Genomic DNA, 17,194 nt, shown 5'->3' on the forward strand with positions numbered 1-17,194 from the left:
GGATAGAGAGAGGAGAGGGAGAATAGAGAGAGTGGAGAGGGAGGATAGAGAGAGGAGAGGGAGGATAGAGAGAGGAGAGGGAGGATAGAGAGAGGAGAGGGAGAATAGAGAGAGAGGATAGGGATGATAGAGAGAGGAGAGGGAGGATAGAGAGAGGAGAGGGAGGATAGAGAGAAGAGAGGGAGGATAGAGAGAGGAGAGGGAGAATAGAGAGAGAGGAGAGGGAGGATAGAGAGAGGAGAGGGAGGATAGAGAGAGGAGAGGGAGGATAGAGAGAGGAGAGGGAGGATAGAGAGAGGAGAGGGAGAATAGAGAGAGAGGAGAGGAGAGGGAGGATAGAGAGAGAGAGAGAGAATAGAGAGAGGGAGGGAGAATAGAGAGAGAGTAGAGGAGAGGGAGGATAGAGAGAGGGAGGGAGAATAGAGAGAGAGGAGAGGGAGGATAGAGAGAGGAGAGGGAGAATAGAGAGAGAGGATAGGAGAGGGAGGATAGAGAGAGGAGAGGGAGAATAGAGAGAAGGAGAGGGAGAATAGAGAGAAGGAGAGGGAGAATAGAGAGAAGGAGAGGGAGAATAGAGAGAAGGAGAGGGAGAATAGAGAGAAGGAGAGGGAGAATAGAGAGAAGGAGAGGGAGAATAGAGAGAGAGGATAGGGGATGAGAGAGAGGAGAGGGAGGATAGAGAGAGAGGATAGGGATGATAGAGAGAGAGGAGAGGGAGGATCCAGGAGAGGGATGATAGAGAGAGGAGAGGGAGAATAGAGAGAGAGGATAGGGAGGATAGAGAGAGGAGAGGGAGGATAGAGAGAGAGGAGAGGGAGGATAGAGAGAGGAGAGGGAGAATAGAGAGAGAGGAGAGGGATGATAGAGAGAGGAGAGGGAGAATAGAGAGAGGGAGAGGGAGGATAGAGATCAGGGAGGGAGGATAGAGAGAGAGGAGAGGGATGATAGAGAGAGGAGAGGGAGAATAGAGAGAGGAGAGGGAGGATAGAGAGAGAGGAGAGGGAGGATAGAGAGAGGAGAGGGAGGATAGAGAGAGAGGAGAGGGATGATAGAGAGAGGAGAGGGAGAATAGAGAGAGAGGATAGGGAGAATAGAGAGAGGAGAGGGAGAATAGAGAGAGAGGATAGGGAGGATAGAGAGAGGAGAGGGAGGATAGAGAGAGAGGAGAGGGAGGATAGAGAGAGGAGAGGGAGAATAGAGAGAGAGGAGAGGGAGAATAGAGAGAGAGGAGAGGGATGATAGAGAGAGGAGAGGGAGGATAGAGAGAGAGGATAGGGATGATAGAGAGAGAGGAGAGGGAGGATAGAGAGAGAGGAGAGGGATGATAGAGAGAGGAGAGGGAGAATAGAGAGAGGAGAGGGAGGATAGAGAGAGAGGAGAGGGAGGATATAGAGAGGAGAGGGAGGATAGAGAGAGAGGAGAGGGATGATAGAGAGAGGAGAGGGAGAATAGAGAGAGAGGAGAGGGAGAATAGAGAGAGAGGAGAGGGATGATAGAGAGAGGAGAGAGGGAGAATAGAGAGAGAGGAGAGGGATGATAGAGAGGAGAGGGAGAATAGAGAGGAGAGGGAGGATAGAGAGAGAGGAGAGGGAGGATAGAGAGAGGAGAGGGAGGATAGAGAGAGAGGAGAGGGATGATAGAGAGAGGAGAGGGAGAATAGAGAGAGAGGAGAGGGAGAATAGAGAGAGAGGATAGGGATGATAGAGAGAGAGGAGAGGGAGGATAGAGAGAGAGGAGAGGGATGATAGAGAGAGGAGAGGGAGAATAGAGAGAGGAGAGGGAGGATAGAGAGAGGAGAGGGAGGATAGAGAGAGAGGAGAGGGATGATAGAGAGAGGAGAGGGAGGATAGAGAGAGGAGAGGGAGGATAGAGAGAGGAGAGGGAGGATAGAGAGAGAGGAGAGGGATGATAGAGAGAGGAGAGGGAGAATAGAGAGAGAGGAGAGGGAGGATAGAGAGAGGAGAGGGAGGATAGAGAGAGAGGAGAGGGATGATAGAGAGAGGAGAGGGAGAATAGAGAGAGGAAAGGGAGGATAGAGAGAGAGGAGAGGGAGGATAGAGAGAGGAGAGGGAGGATAGAGAGAGAGGAGAGGGATGATAGAGAGAGGAGAGGGAGAATAGAGAGAGAGGATAGGGAGAATAGAGAGAGGAGAGGGAGAATAGAGAGAGAGGATAGGGAGGATAGAGAGAGGAGAGGGAGGATAGAGAGAGAGGGAGGGAGGATAGAGAGAGGAGAGGGAGAATAGAGAGAGAGAGGAGAGGGAGAATAGAGAGAGAGGAGAGGGATGATAGAGAGAGGAGAGGGAGGATAGAGAGAGAGGATAGGGATGATAGAGAGAGAGGAGAGGGAGGATAGAGAGAGAGGAGAGGGATGATAGAGAGGAGAGGGAGAATAGAGAGAGGAGAGGGAGGATAGAGAGAGAGGGAGAGGGAGGATAGAGAGAGGAGAGGGAGGATAGAGAGAGGAGGGATGATAGAGAGAGGAGAGGGAGAATAGAGAGAGAGGAGAGGGAGAATAGAGAGAGAGGAGAGGGATGATAGAGAGAGGAGAGGGAGAATAGAGAGAGAGGAGAGGGATGATAGAGAGAGGAGAGGGAGAATAGAGAGAGGAGAGGGAGGATAGAGAGAGAGGAGAGGGAGGATAGAGAGAGGAGAGGGAGGATAGAGAGAGAGGAGAGGGATGATAGAGGAGAGGGAGAATAGAGAGAGGAAAGGGAGAATAGAGAGAGAGGATAGGGATGATAGAGAGAGAGGAGAGGGAGGATAGAGAGAGAGGAGAGGGATGATAGAGAGGAGAGGGAGAATAGAGAGAGGAGAGGGAGGATAGAGAGAGGAGAGGGAGGATAGAGAGAGGAGAGGGAGGATAGAGAGAGGAGAGGGAGAATAGAGAGAGAGGAGAGGGAGAATAGAGAGAGAGGAGAGGGATCTAGAGAGAGAGGAGAGGGAGGATAGAGAGAGAGGATAGGGATGATAGAGAGAGAGGAGAGGGAGGATAGAGAGAGAGGAGAGGGATGATAGAGAGAGAGGAGAGGGAGAATAGAGAGAGGAGAGGGAGGATAGAGAGAGAGGAGAGGGAGGATAGAGAGAGGAGAGGGAGGATAGAGAGCCAGGAGAGGGATGATAGAGAGAGGAGAGGGAGAATAGAGAGAGAGGAGAGGGAGAATAGAGAGAGAGGGAGAGGGATGATAGAGAGAGGAGAGGGAGAATAGAGAGAGAGGAGAGGGATGATAGAGAGAGGAGAGGGAGAATAGAGAGAGGAGAGGGAGGATAGAGAGAGAGGAGAGGGAGGATAGAGAGGAGAGGGAGGATAGAGAGAGAGGAGAGGGATGATAGAGAGAGGAGAGGGAGAATAGAGAGAGAGGAGAGGGAGAATAGAGAGAGAGGATAGGGATCAGAGAGAGAGGAGAGGGAGGATAGAGAGAGAGGAGAGGGATGATAGAGAGAGGAGAGGGAGAATAGAGAGAGGAGAGGGAGGATAGATGAGGAGAGGGAGGATAGAGAGAGAGGAGAGGGATGATAGAGAGAGGAGAGGGAGGATAGAGAGAGGAGAGGGAGGATAGAGAGAGGAGAGGGAGGATAGAGAGAGAGGAGAGGGATGATAGAGAGAGGAGAGGGAGAATAGAGAGAGAGGAGAGGGAGGATAGAGAGAGGAGAGGGAGGATAGAGAGAGAGGAGAGGGATGATAGAGAGAGGAGAGGGAGAATAGAGAGAGGAAAGGGAGGTTGGAGGAGAGGGAGGATAGAGAGAGGAGAGGGAGGATAGAGAGAGGAGAGGGATGATAGAGAGAGGAGAGGGAGAATAGAGAGAGAGGATAGGGAGAATAGAGAGAGGAGAGGGAGAATAGAGAGAGAGGATAGGGAGGATAGAGAGAGGAGAGGGAGGATAGAGAGAGAGGAGAGGGAGGATAGAGAGAGAGGAGAGGGAGAATAGAGAGAGGAGAGGGAGAATAGAGAGAGAGGAGAGGGGATAGAGAGAGGAGAGGGAGGATAGAGAGAGAGGATAGGGATGATAGAGAGAGAGGAGAGGGAGGATAGAGAGAGAGGAGAGGGATGATAGAGAGAGGAGAGGGAGAATAGAGAGAGGAGAGGGAGGATAGAGAGAGAGGAGAGGGAGGATAGAGAGAGGAGAGGGAGGATAGAGAGAGAGGAGAGGGATGATAGAGAGAGGAGAGGGAGAATAGAGAGAGAGGAGAGGGAGAATAGAGAGAGAGGAGAGGGATGATAGAGAGAGGAGAGGGAGAATAGAGAGAGAGGAGAGGGATGATAGAGAGAGGAGAGGGAGAATAGAGAGGAGAGGGGAGGATAGAGAGAGGAGAGGGAGGATAGAGAGAGGAGAGGGAGGATAGAGAGAGAGGAGAGGGATGATAGAGAGGAGAGGGAGAATAGAGAGAGAGGAGAGGGAGATTAGAGAGAGAGGATAGGGATGATAGAGAGAGAGGAGAGGGAGGATAGAGAGAGAGGAGAGGGATGATAGAGAGAGGAGAGGGAGAATAGAGAGAGGAGAGGGAGGATAGAGAGAGGAGAGGGAGGATGAGAGGAGAGGGATGAGAGAGAGAGGAGAGGGAGGATAGAGAGAGGAGAGGGAGGATAGAGAGGAGAGGGAGGATAGAGAGAGAGGAGAGGGATGATAGAGAGAGGAGAGGGAGAATAGAGAGGAGAGGGAGGATAGAGAGAGGAGAGGGAGGATAGAGAGAGGAGAGGGATGATAGAGGATGGGAGAGGGAGGATAGAGAGAGGAGAGGGAGGATAGAGAGAGGAGAGGGAGGATAGAGAGAGAGGAGAGGGATGATAGAGAGAGGAGAGGGAGGATAGAGAGAGGAGAGGGAGGATAGAGAGAGGAGAGGGAGAATAGAGAGAGAGGAGAGGAGAGGGAGGATAGAGAGAGGAGAGAGAGAATAGAGAGAGAGGAGAGGGAGAATAGAGAGAGAGTAGAGGAGAGGGAGGATAGAGAGAGGAGAGGGAGAATAGAGAGAGAGGAGAGGGAGGATAGAGAGAGGAGAGGGAGAATAGAGAGAGAGGAGAGGGAGGATAGAGAGAGGAGAGGGAGAATAGAGAGAGAGGAGAGGGAGGATAGAGAGAGGAGAGGGAGGATAGAGAGGGAGAGGGAGAATAGAGAGAGAGGAGAGGGAGGATAGAGAGAGGAGAGGGAGGATAGAGAGGAGAGGGAGGATAGGAGAGGAGAGGGAGAATAGAGAGAGAGGGAGAGGAGAGGGAGGATAGAGAGAGGAGAGAGAATAGAGAGAGAGGAGAGGGAGAATAGAGAGAGAGTAGAGGGAGGGAGGATAGAGAGAGGAGAGGGAGAATAGAGAGAGAGGAGAGGGAGGATAGAGAGAGGAGAGGGAGAATAGAGAGAGGAGAGGAGAGGGAGGATAGAGAGAGGAGTGGGAGAATAGAGAGAGAGGATAGGGATGATAGAGAGGAGAGGGAGAATAGAGAGAGAGGAGAGGGAGGATAGAGAGAGGAGAGGGAGGATAGAGAGAGGAGAGGGAGGATAGAGAGAGGAGAGGGAGGATAGAGAGAGGAGAGGGAGGATAGAGAGGGAGAGGGAGGATAGAGAGAGGAGAGGGAGAATAGAGAGAGAGGAGAGGGAGGATAGAGAGAGGAGAGGGAGGATAGAGAGAGGGAGGGAGGATAGAGAGAGAGGATAGGGAGGATAGAGAGAGGAGAGGGAGGATAGAGAGAGGAGAGGGAGGATAGAGAGAGGAGAGGGAGGATAGAGAGAGGAGAGGGAGAACACAGATTGGATGGTGGTCCTGATTCTGCACACACAAATACAAAAGACACTAAAACATGCATGCAAACACACACACGCACACACACACACACACACACACACACACACAGGAATATGAATATCGACACACACACACACACACACACACACACACACACACACACACACACACACACACACACACACACACACACACACACACAGGAATATGAATATAGACACACACACACACACACACACACACACACACACACACACACACAGGAATATGAATATCGACACACACACACACACACACACACACACACACACACACACACACACACACACACACACACAGGAATATGAATATCGACACACACACACATGCTGTTTATACCAGAGTCTTATATGTGTCCATTGTCTTAATCTTGTCCAGATTTTGATTGTGCCCACATTGTCCTAACAGATGTCGATGATTAAAAGACTAATTGTGATCCGATCTCCCTGACCCGCCTCCGGAGGCAGTCAGCCAATCATTGTGTCTGGACATCTTACACGTGTGTAGTTGGTATACAGAGGGACCAAGAGATCCGCTTACAGAGCGGACACAGTCGACGAATATTAGAGACATTTTAATACCATGTGTAATTATAACATATTTTAGAAAATGTGGGCACAATCAGAATGCGGACAAGATCAGGACTAAGGATGCATGTTAGCGCCAAGTATAAATGAGGCTAAACAGAGACACACTGGTAACTACATTCATCAAGAAATGGTAGAGAATGGATTTGACATCAATAAAAGAAAACAACGGAGTAAATTCCTACTCCTACGTATTCCTACATTAGTTAATGATGCATTAGGGACATTTCAGCACGAAGGCAATGTTGATTAAACCCTGTGTTTCTGTGTGAAGCATGCAGACAGAACAAACACTGAACGATGAGCGAAATGAACGAGGCCCAAAGGGGGACTTCAGAGAAAAGCAGCAAACTGGGACATTCTGATCCCCCCCCAGGTGACCAGGGTTTGTTTGAATTAATACCTGAGTCAGTAGGGGAATCCGACGAGTTTGTTCAGGGCGACAACGACGTAAAACGTCTCCCCGAGGAGATGTTTGAAACCCCCTTATCGAAACCCCCTTATCGAAACCCCCTTATCGACAAGGAGCTCAAAAAGTATTGTGACAGTGACACATTTGTTGTTGTTGTTGTGGCTCTGATACATTGATACATTGATACATTCATACATTGATGCACTGATACATTGATACACAGCGGTGGAAAAGGTACCTAATTGTCATACTTAAAAGTAAAGATACCTTGATAGAAAATGACCGAAGTAAAAGTACAAGTCACCCAGTAAAATACTACTTGAGTAAAAGTTTTAAAGTATTTGGTTTTAAAGAAAAGTATTTATTCAGCCACCAACAAATTCATTAAAAAACTTTTGTTATTGACCAAATACTTATTTTCCACCATAATTTGCAAATAAATTCATTAAAAATCCTACAATGTGATTTTCTGGATTTTTTTTCTCATTTTGTCTGTCATAGTTGAAGTGTACCTATGATGAAAATTACAGGCCTCTCTCATCTTTTTAAGTGGGAGAACTTGCACAATTGGTGGCTGACTAAATACTTTTTTGCCCCACTGTAAATATACTCAAGTATTAAAAGTATAAATCAGTATCAGTATTTAAAGTATAAATCATTTCAAATTCCTTATATTAGACGAACCAGAATTACATATAAATACAAGTCTTCCAGATCAGAGGCAGTAGGGATGACCAGGGATGTTCTCTGTTTAGTGAGTCCTCCAGATCAGAGGCAGTAGGGATGACCAGGGATGTTCTCTGTTTAGTGAGTCCTCCAGATTAGAGGCAGTAGGGATGACCAGGGATGTTCTCTGTTTAGTGAGTCCTCCAGATCAGAGGCAGTAGGGATGACCAGGGATGTTCTCTGTTTAGTGAGTCTGTCAGATCAGAGGCAGTAGGGATGACCAGGGATGTTCTCTGTTTAGTGAGTCCTCCAGATCAGAGGCAGTAGGGATGACCAGGGATGTTCTCTGTTTAGTGAGTCCTCCAGATCAGAGGCAGTAGGGATGACCAGGGATGTTCTCTGTTTAGTGAGTCCTTCAGATCAGAGGCAGTAGGGATGACCAGGGATGTTCTCTGTTTAGTGAGTCCTCCAGATCAGAGGCAGTAGGGATGACCAGGGATGTTCTCTGTTTAGTGAGTCCTCCAGATCAGAGGCAGTAGGGATGACCAGGGATGTTCTCTGTTTAGTGAGTCCTCCAGATCAGAGGCAGTAGGGATGACCAGGGATGTTCTCTGTTTAGTGAGTCCTCCAGATCAGAGGCAGTAGGGATGACCAGGGATGTTCTCTGTTTAGTGAGTCTGTCAGATCAGAGGCAGTAGGGATGACCAGGGATGTTCTCTGTTTAGTGAGTCCTCCAGATCAGAGGCAGTAGGGATGACCAGGGATGTTCTCTGTTTAGTGAGTCCTCCAGATCAGAGGCAGTAGGGATGACCAGCGATGTTCTCTGTTTAGTGAGTCCTCCAGATCAGAGACAGTAGATGACCAGTGATGTTCTCTGTTTAGTGAGTCCTTCAGATCAGAGGCAGTAGGGATGACCAGGGATGTTCTCTGTTTAGTGAGTCCTCCAGATCAGAGGCAGTAGGGATGACCAGGGATGTTCTCTGTTTAGTGAGTCCTCCAGATCAGAGGCAGTAGGGATGACCAGGGATGTTCTCTGTTTAGTGAGTCTGTCAGATCAGAGGCAGTAGGGATGACCAGGGATGTTCTCTGTTTAGTGAGTCCTCCAGATCAGAGGCAGTAGGGATGACCAGGGATGTTCTCTGTTTAGTGAGTCTGTCAGATCAGAGGCAGTAGGGATGACCAGGGATGTTCTCTGTTTAGTGAGTCCTCCAGATCAGAAGCAGTAGGGATGACCAGGGGTGTTCTCTTGATAAGTGCGTGCATTGGACAATTTTTCTGTCATGCTAATCAAAATATAACGAGTTCTTTTGGGTGTCAGGAAAAATGTATGGAGTAAAAAGTACATAATTTTCTTTTGGAATGTAGTGAAGTAAAAATATATATAAATGTTTAGCTTACGGGTCTAGGGTTAAAGGTTAGGGACTGAGTTGTGTGTGTGTGTGTGTGTGTGTGTGTGTGTGTGTGTGTGTGTGTGTGTGTGTGTGTGTGTGTGTGTGTGTGTGTGTGTGTGTGTGTGTGTGTGTGAAAAGTGTGTGTTTGTGGTGTGTGTGTGTGTGTGTGTGTGTGTGTGTGTGTGTGTGTGTGTGTGTGGGGTTGTGTTTGTGGTGTGTGTGTGTGTGTGTGTGTGTGTGTGTGTGTGTGTGTGTGTGTGTGTGTGTGTGTGTGTGTGTGTGTGTGTGTGTGTGTGTGTGTGTGTGTGTGTGTGTGTGTGTGTGTGTGTGTGTGGTGTGCACTTGGGAGTGGTCTGAGTGGGGAGGGTGAAAACTGAAAACTAGCTGCTATTGGCAGAGAGGTTTGGAACTCTCTTTCTTATTGGTTAATTAACTGTGATGTCACCAGGCCAGAACTCAAAACAGGCTGAACATTTCTTTTCAAAAAGCTCTTACACAAAAAGGACATCATCAGAATTTTCATAATTTCACAATATCACAGTGTTGAAATATATATATAAAACATAGGAAATTACATTTTTGAGTGAAAGGAGCCTTTAAAGGGCCTTGCTTTGCATGTTATCCCATGACAGAAAGGCTTCTTTAAGAAAATCTGGTGCTGTGTAGAAACGAATTAAAGGTATTGTACCACCAGTTGCCTGACAAAGAAATGTTGAAAAGTGAACGACAACAAACAATGTAAAGACAAATGTCACGAGACGAAGAGAGTTTTCTCTCTCTCTCTTTAACAGACGGATGTGATCTGAAGACACAAGCAACTAATGGGTCGAGTCCTCGATACTCACCTGGCAGCCCTGTTAGAGAGAGTTTACACAATAGGAACAGGCCGAGACGGGAGCAGAAACACAAAATAAGGGGTTGTGTTATAAGTCAAGCTGGGAGGGTGCGGGACACATGAGTTGGGATCAATTCCATTTCAACAGAAATTCCACATTTCATGTGTCTCATAATTGAGGAGCATTGGAATAGGAATTTCAACTTACTTCATGAATTGAGTGAATTGAAATGGAATTGACTCCAACCCTGCCAGACAGGTGAGAGAGCCATTTCTGAGTGTCTGAGTGATAATGGAGTAGACCCCTCCCCTGGTGCTGTGTGGATACTGGAGTTGACCCCTCCCCTGGTGCTGTGTGGATACTGGAGTTGACCCCTCCCCTGGTGCTGTGTGGAAAATGGAGTTGACCCCTCCCCTGGTGCTTTATGGATAATGGAGTTGACCCCTCCCTGGTACTGTGTGGATAATGGAGTTGACCCCTCCCCTGGTGCTGTGTGGAAAATGGAGTTGACCCCTCCCCTGGTGCTGTGTGGATAATGGAGTTGACCCCTCCCTGGTACTGTGTGGATAATGGAGTTGAACACTCCCCTGGTGCTGTGTGGAAAATGGAGTTGACCCCTCCCCTGGTGCTGTGTGGATAATGGAGTTGACCCCTCCCTGGTACTGTGTGGATAATGGAGTTGACCCCACCCCTGGTGCTATAAGGATAATGGAGTTGACCCCTCCCCTGGTGCTGTGTGGAAAATGGAGTTGCCCCTTCTACCTGGTGCTGTGGCAATAATGGAGTTGATCCCCCCCTGGTTCTGTGTGAATAATGGGATGAAATCATCAAGTAGCACAAATCAGAGCAGAGCTTCAGAAATGTCCAGAGGTGGAAAGGGAGAAATGAACAAGAGTTGCGAGATAAACAGGACGAGGAGTGAATCTTGTGGGTTTGATGTGGAATGGAAAAGTGAGGCTGGAGAGCGGAGGATGAGAGAGGAGGAGGAGAGAGGAGGAGGAGAGCAGAGGAGGAGAGAGGAGGAGGAGAGCAGAGGAGTAGAGCGGAGGTGGAGAGAGGAGGAGGAGAGAGGAGGAGGAGAGCGGTGGAGGAGAGAGGAGGTGGAGAGAGGAGGAGGAGGGGGAGGAGAGCGGTGGAGGATAGCGGAGGTGGAGAGAGGAGGAGGAGAGAGGAGGAGAAGAGCAGAGGAGGAGAGAGGAGGAGGAGAGAGGAGGAGAGCAGAGGTGGAGAGAGGAGGAGGAGAGAGGAGGAGAGAGGAGGAGGAGAGCGGAGGAGTAGAGCAGAGGTGGAGAGAGGAGGAGGAGAGAGGAGGAGAGCGGTGGAGGATAGCGGAGGTGGAGAGAGGAGGAGGAGAGCGGTGGAGAGTAGAGGAGGTGGAGGAGGTGGAGGAGCAGAGGGGAGGAGAGCGGTGGAGGATAGAGCGGAGGTGGAGAGAGGGAGGAGGAGGAGAGGAGGAGGAGAGCAGGAGGAGGAGGAGGAGGAGGAGGAGGAGGAGAGCAGAGGTGGAGAGCGGGGAGGAGGAGAGAGGAGGAGGAGAGCGGAGGAGGAGAGCGGAGGAGTAGAGCAGAGGTGGAGAGAGGAGGAGGAGAGAGGAGGAGAGCGGTGGAGGATAGCGGAGGTGGAGAGAGGAGGAGGAGAGAGGAGGAGAAGAGCAGAGGAGGAGAGTAGAGGAGGAGAGCGGAGGAGGAGAGCGGAGGTGGAGAGAGGAGGTGGAGAGAGGAGGAGGAGAGAGGAGGAGAGCGGTGGAGGATAGCGGAGGTGGGAGGGGGAGAGGAGGAGGAGAGAGGAGGAGAAGAGCAGAGGAGGAGAGTAGAGGAGGAGAGCGGAGGAGGAGAGCGGCGGAGGAGAGCAGAGGTGGAGAGAGGAGGAGGAGAGAGGAGGAGGAGAGCAGAGGAGGAGAGCGGGGGAGGAGAGCGGAGGAGGAGAGCAGAGGAGGAGAGAGGAGGTGGAGAGAGGGGGAGGAGAGCGGAGGAGGAGAGTGGAGGAGGAGAGAGGAGGAGAGTAGAGGAGGAGAGAGGAGGAGAGCGGTGGAGGATAGCGGAGGAGGAGAGCGGCGGAGGAGAGCAGAGGTGGAGAGAGGAGGAGGAGAGAGGAGGAGGAGAGCAGAGGAGGAGAGAGAGGAGGCGGAGGAGGAGGAGAGCGGAGGAGGAGAGAGGAGGTGGAGAGAGGGGGGAGGAGAGCGGAGGAGGAGAGTGGAGGAGGAGAGAGGAGGAGAGTAGAGGAGGAGAGAGGAGGAGGAGAGAGGGGGAGGAGAGCGGAGGAGGAGAGTGGAGGAGGAGAGAGGAGGAGGAGAGAGGAGGAGAAGAGCAGAGGAGTAGAGCGGAGGTGGAGAGAGGAGGAGGAGAGAGGAGGAGGAGAGAGGAGGAGGAGAGAGGAGGAGGAGAGAGGAGGAGGAGAGCGGAGGTGGAGAGAGGAGGAGGAGAGCGGAGGTGGAGAGAGGAGGAGGAGAGAGGAGGAGGAGAGCGGCGGAGGAGAGAGGAGGAGGAGAGAGGAGGAGAGCGGCGGAGGAGAGTAGAGGAGGAGAGCGGCGGAGGAGAGCAGAGGTGGAGAGAGGAGGAGGAGAGCGGCGGAGGAGAGCAGAGGTGGAGAGAGGAGGAGGAGAGTGGAGGAGGAGAGAGGAGGAGGAGAGGGAGGAGGAGAGAAGAGGAGAAGAGCAGAGGAGGAGAGGAGGAGGAGGAGCGGCGGAGGAGAGCAGAGGTGGAGAGAGGAGGAGGAGGAGAGAGGAGGAGGAGGAGCAGAGAGGAGGAGAGAGGAGGAGGAGAGCGGAGGAGAGCGGAGGGAGGACTCTGAGAGGAGGTGGAGAGAGGTGGAGGGGGGAGGAAGCGGAGGAGGAGAGTGGAGGAGGAGAGGAGGAGAGTAGAGGAGGAGAGAGGAGGAAGCGGTGGAGGATAGCGGAGGAGGAAGCGGCGGAGGAGAGCAGAGGTGGAGAAGGAGGAGGAGCGGAGAGGAGGAGGAGGCAAAGGAGGAGAGGGAGGAGGAGAGCGGAGGAGGAGGCGGAGGAGGAGAGAGGAGGTGGAGAGTAGGAGGGAGGAGAGCGGAGGAGGAGAGTGGAGGAGGAGGAGAGAGGAGGAGAGTAGAGGAGGAGAGAGGAGGAGGAGGAGAGGGGGAGGAGAGCGGAGGTGGAGTGGAGGAGGAGAGAGGAGGAGGAGAGAGAGGAGGAGAAGAGCAGAGGAGTAGAGCGGAGGTGGAGAGAGGAGGAGGAGAGAGGAGGAGGAGGAGGAGGAGGAGAGAGGGAGGAGGGGAGAGGAGGAGGAGGGAGGAAGCGGAGGTGGAGGAGGAGGAGGAGGAGAGCGGAGGTGGAGAGAGGAGGAGGAGAGAGGAGGAGGAGAGCAGGCGGAGGAGAGAGGAGGAGGAGGAGAGGAGGAGAGCGGCGGAGGAGAGTAGAGGAGGAGAGCGGCGGAGGAGAGCAGAGGTGGAGAGAGGAGGAGGAGAGCGGCGGAGGAGAGCAGAGGTGGAGAGAGGAGGAGGAGAGTGGAGGAGGAGAGAGGAGGAGGAGAGAGGAGGAGGAGAGAAGAGGAGAAGAGCAGAGGAGGAGAGCGGAGGAGGAGAGCGGCGGAGGAGAGCAGAGGTGGAGAGAGGAGGAGGAGAGAGGAGGAGGAGAGCAGAGGAGGAGAGAGGAGGAGGAGAGCGGAGGAGGAGAGTGGAGGAGGAGAGAGGGGGAGAAGAGAGGAGGTGGAGGGGGAGGAGAGCTTAATAAGATGTATTTATATGAACAAATTGAAGGTGAAAGCCTTTGCTGCATTAGAGGTGGTAACACAGTTTACCTCAATAGCAGATTCAGATTCAGATTTAGTGTTTTTGACAAAAATAATGAATTTAATAAGATGTTTTATAAGATGTTTTGTATTATAATACTGAACAGTTTGTGAGGTAAGGGAGAATTAACCAAATATTGCTATAAATCCTCTGTGATGTTAAATCCTCTGTGATGTTAAATCCTCTGTTATGTTAAATCCTCTGGGATGTTAAATCCTCTGGGATGTTAAATCCCCTGTTATGTTAAATCCCCTGTGATGTTAAATCCTCTGTGATGTTAAATCCTCTGTTATGTTAAATCCTCTGTTATGTTAAATCCTCTGTTATGTTAAATCCTCTGTGATGTTAAATCCCCTGTGATGTTAAATCCTCTGTTATGTTAAATCCCCTGTTATGTTAAATCCCCTGTTATGTTAAATCCTCTGTTATGTTAAATCCTCTGTGATGTTAAATCCCCTGTGATGTTAAATCCTCTGTTATGTTAAATCCTCTGGGATGTTAAATCCCCTGGGATGTTAAATAGTGAGTTGTATATGGCCCTCTCATGTCAAATAATTACATTGGATATGTTTTATTTAGGCACAGATCTAAATGTTGTCGTAACGTTCAAGACAATAATTGTAAAGCGTGTATTAAAACCCCTGAGCTTCGCTGGGGATAGGTCAGTATGACTGCAGCTGTCAGAGAAACACTCACCAATCATCTGTGCAATGGTCCTCTCATACTCTGACACGATTCTCCTGCGAACCACAAACGGCAAAGGATGAATTGATTAAAAAAAAAATATAAAAAAATACAAATATTCAACACTTTGTTTCATTAGCATAAGTCAAGAGCATGTTTCTGAAAGACACATATGAGTTCTTGGGTAGGTAGGTCAAAACACAGGTTGAGTTTTTCTTTGCGTCGGTCCATCACGCACAATGTTATGACTCAAGAATAGGGCTGGTACCGGTACTGTATCACTGTGTAACCGATGGTTACGGATCAAGACTGACAAGAAAATATAATAACCGTAAAAAAATATATATATATATTCATGCACACACAAACAGAATACAGCTGAAGTCGGAAGTTTACATACACTTAGGTGGGAGTCTTGAAAACTCGTGGTGCACTTCACAAAATAGATGGCATCATGAGGATGGAAAATTATGTGCATATATTGAAGCAACATCTCAAGACATCAGTCAGGAAGTTAAAGCTTGGTCGTAAATGGGTCTTCCAAATGGACAATGACCTCAAGCATACTTCCAAAGTTGTGGCAAAATGGCTTAAGGACAACAAAGTCAAGGTATTGGAGTGGCCATCACAACTCAATTCTATAGAAAATTTGTGGGCAGAACTGAAAGATCGTGTGCGAGCAAGGAGGCCTACAAACCTGACGCAGTTACACCAGCTCTGTCAGGAGGAATAGGTCAGGGTGTGACTCGGGTGGGAAAGTCTATGTTTTGTATTTCTTTGTTTTTGGCCGTGTGTGTGTGTGGTTCCCAATCAGAGGCAGCCGTCTATCGTTGTCTCTGATTGGGGATCTTGTTTTTTGTTTAGTGTCTGTGCAGATCTGTTCACTTTCGCTTTGTGATTTTGTTTCAGTGTTTTTTGATAATAAAGATCATGACCACTTCCCACGCTGCACTTTGGTCCACTCTTCCTTCTACCAATGAGAGCCACTACATCCCTCTGCTGTCATTCTCTCTACTATTATTCTGACATTTCACATTCTTAAAATAAAGTGGTGATCCTAACTGACCTAAAACAGGGAATTTTTACTAGGATGAAATGTCAGGAATTGTGAAAAACTGAGTTTAAATGTATTTGGCTAAGGTGTATGTAAACTTCTGACTTCAGCTGTGTATATACAAATAGTATATATATATATATACACACATACAGTAAATATACACATACAGTATACACTACCGTTCAAAAGTTTGGGGTTACTTAGAAATGTTCTTGTTTTTGAAAGACAAGCTCATTTTTTGTCCATTAAAATAGCATAAAATTGATCAGAAATAGAGTGTAGACATTGTTAATGACTATTGTAGCTGATTTTTAATGGAATATCTACATAGGCAAACAGAGGACCATTATCAGCAACCATCTGTTATGTACTTGAGTGAAGACAATAAAAGCGGTTTTAACAGAAAACAGAGTTCTTTTAATGAAAAAACAGGAATGGCATAGATCCTCTTCCACGTTGTCAATGGAACAAAAGAACGTTAGTAGAGTGCAGGATGCACCTGCCAGGCAGACTCCGACAGGATAGGACAAGGTGGAAGCAAACGAGACGATAGCTTGCAATTATGGCATGAAAAACACAAACAAGAATCTGACACCTTTGGGAAAGTAGCAGGAACAGAGAGAGAAATAGAGACCTAATCAGAGGGAAAAGAGGGAACAGGTGGGGAAAGGGTGAATGAGCTAGTTAGGGGAGATGTGGAACAGCTGGAGAAGGAGAGAAAGAAGGTAACCTAATAAGACCAGCAGAGAGAGACAGAGTGAAGAGAAAGGACAGGAACAGACATAATAAGACATGACACCATCACTCCTGTGTTCCAATGGCACGATGTGTTCGCTAATCCAAGTTTATAATTTTAAAAGGCTAATTGATCATTAGAAAACCCTTTTGCAATTATGTTAGCACAGCTGAAAACTGTTGTCCTGATTAAAGAAGCAATAAAACTGGCCTTCTTTAGACTAGTTGAGTATCTGGAGCGTCAGCATTTGTGGGTTCGATTACAGGCTCAAAATGGCCAGAAACAAAGTACTGTCTTCTGAAACTCATCAGTCTATTCTTGTTCTGAGAAATGAAGGCTATTCCATGCGAGAAATTGCTTTTGCTTTTAAAATGATAAACTTGGATTAGCTAACACAGCGTGCCATTGGAACACAGGAGTGATGGTTGCTGATAATGGGCCTCTGTTCGCCTATGTAGATATTCCATTAATCCCTACCCACAATCTGCTTGTTTCCAGCTACAATAGTCATTTACAACATTGACAATGTCTACACTGTATTTCTGATCTATTTGATGTTATTTTAAATGGACAATATGCTTGTTTTGGGTGAGATGAGAGCAGCAGGAAGGCTCCTACATGTCAAGAAATAAAACTAGTAGCATGATACAGGAACTATAGTATTTACAAAGACTGCATATACTGTAAGTCAGAGCAGATCAGCCTGTACTTTACATAACATCAGCACACACAACTGAAATGCTTTAGGACACATGTCTTTTCCAGACAGCTTTGTTTTGGTGTTGTCGGATAGAGAGGTAAACGGGTGGATTTGCTTTGTCTCCCCTCTTAGCTACTTAACCCTCCTTATCGTTGGGGCCAATCGGCCTAATGAAATAAGTCCCCTAGTTAATCTGAACTACACTCTTACAAAAAAAAAAAACTGTGATATCTACAAACTAAAAAGGTTCTTTTTGGATGTCCCCATAGGAGAACACTTTGAAGAACCCCTTTTTGGTTCCACGTAGAACCGTTTTGGGATCCATGTAGAACAATTTCCACAGAGGGTTCTACATGGATCCTAAAAGGGTTCTACCTGGAACAAAAAACGGTTCTACCTGGAACAAAAAGGTTTCTACCAGGAACAAAAATGGGTTATCTTATGGGGACAGTTGAAGAACCCTTTTGGAAACCTTTTTACTAAGAGGGTAGGCTCTCCTGGCCAGATGGACCCCACCACCACTCTACACCAACCTGACTGTTGTCATAGTAACGTGACCGACTGTTGTTATGGTAACGTGACCGACCATTCTCAAGG

At 48.7% G+C, this 17,194-nt stretch overlaps 1 pseudogene; it reads right to left on the reverse strand.

Annotated features, from left to right (window-relative positions):
* Window positions 1-17,194, reverse strand: part of LOC135530249 (transforming acidic coiled-coil-containing protein 2-like) — a 106,338-nt pseudogene that overhangs the window by 5,926 nt on the left and 83,218 nt on the right.

Source organism: Oncorhynchus masou, unplaced genomic scaffold, assembly GCF_036934945.1.
Source record: "Oncorhynchus masou masou isolate Uvic2021 unplaced genomic scaffold, UVic_Omas_1.1 unplaced_scaffold_1300, whole genome shotgun sequence".
NCBI lineage: Eukaryota > Metazoa > Chordata > Actinopteri > Salmoniformes > Salmonidae > Oncorhynchus > Oncorhynchus masou.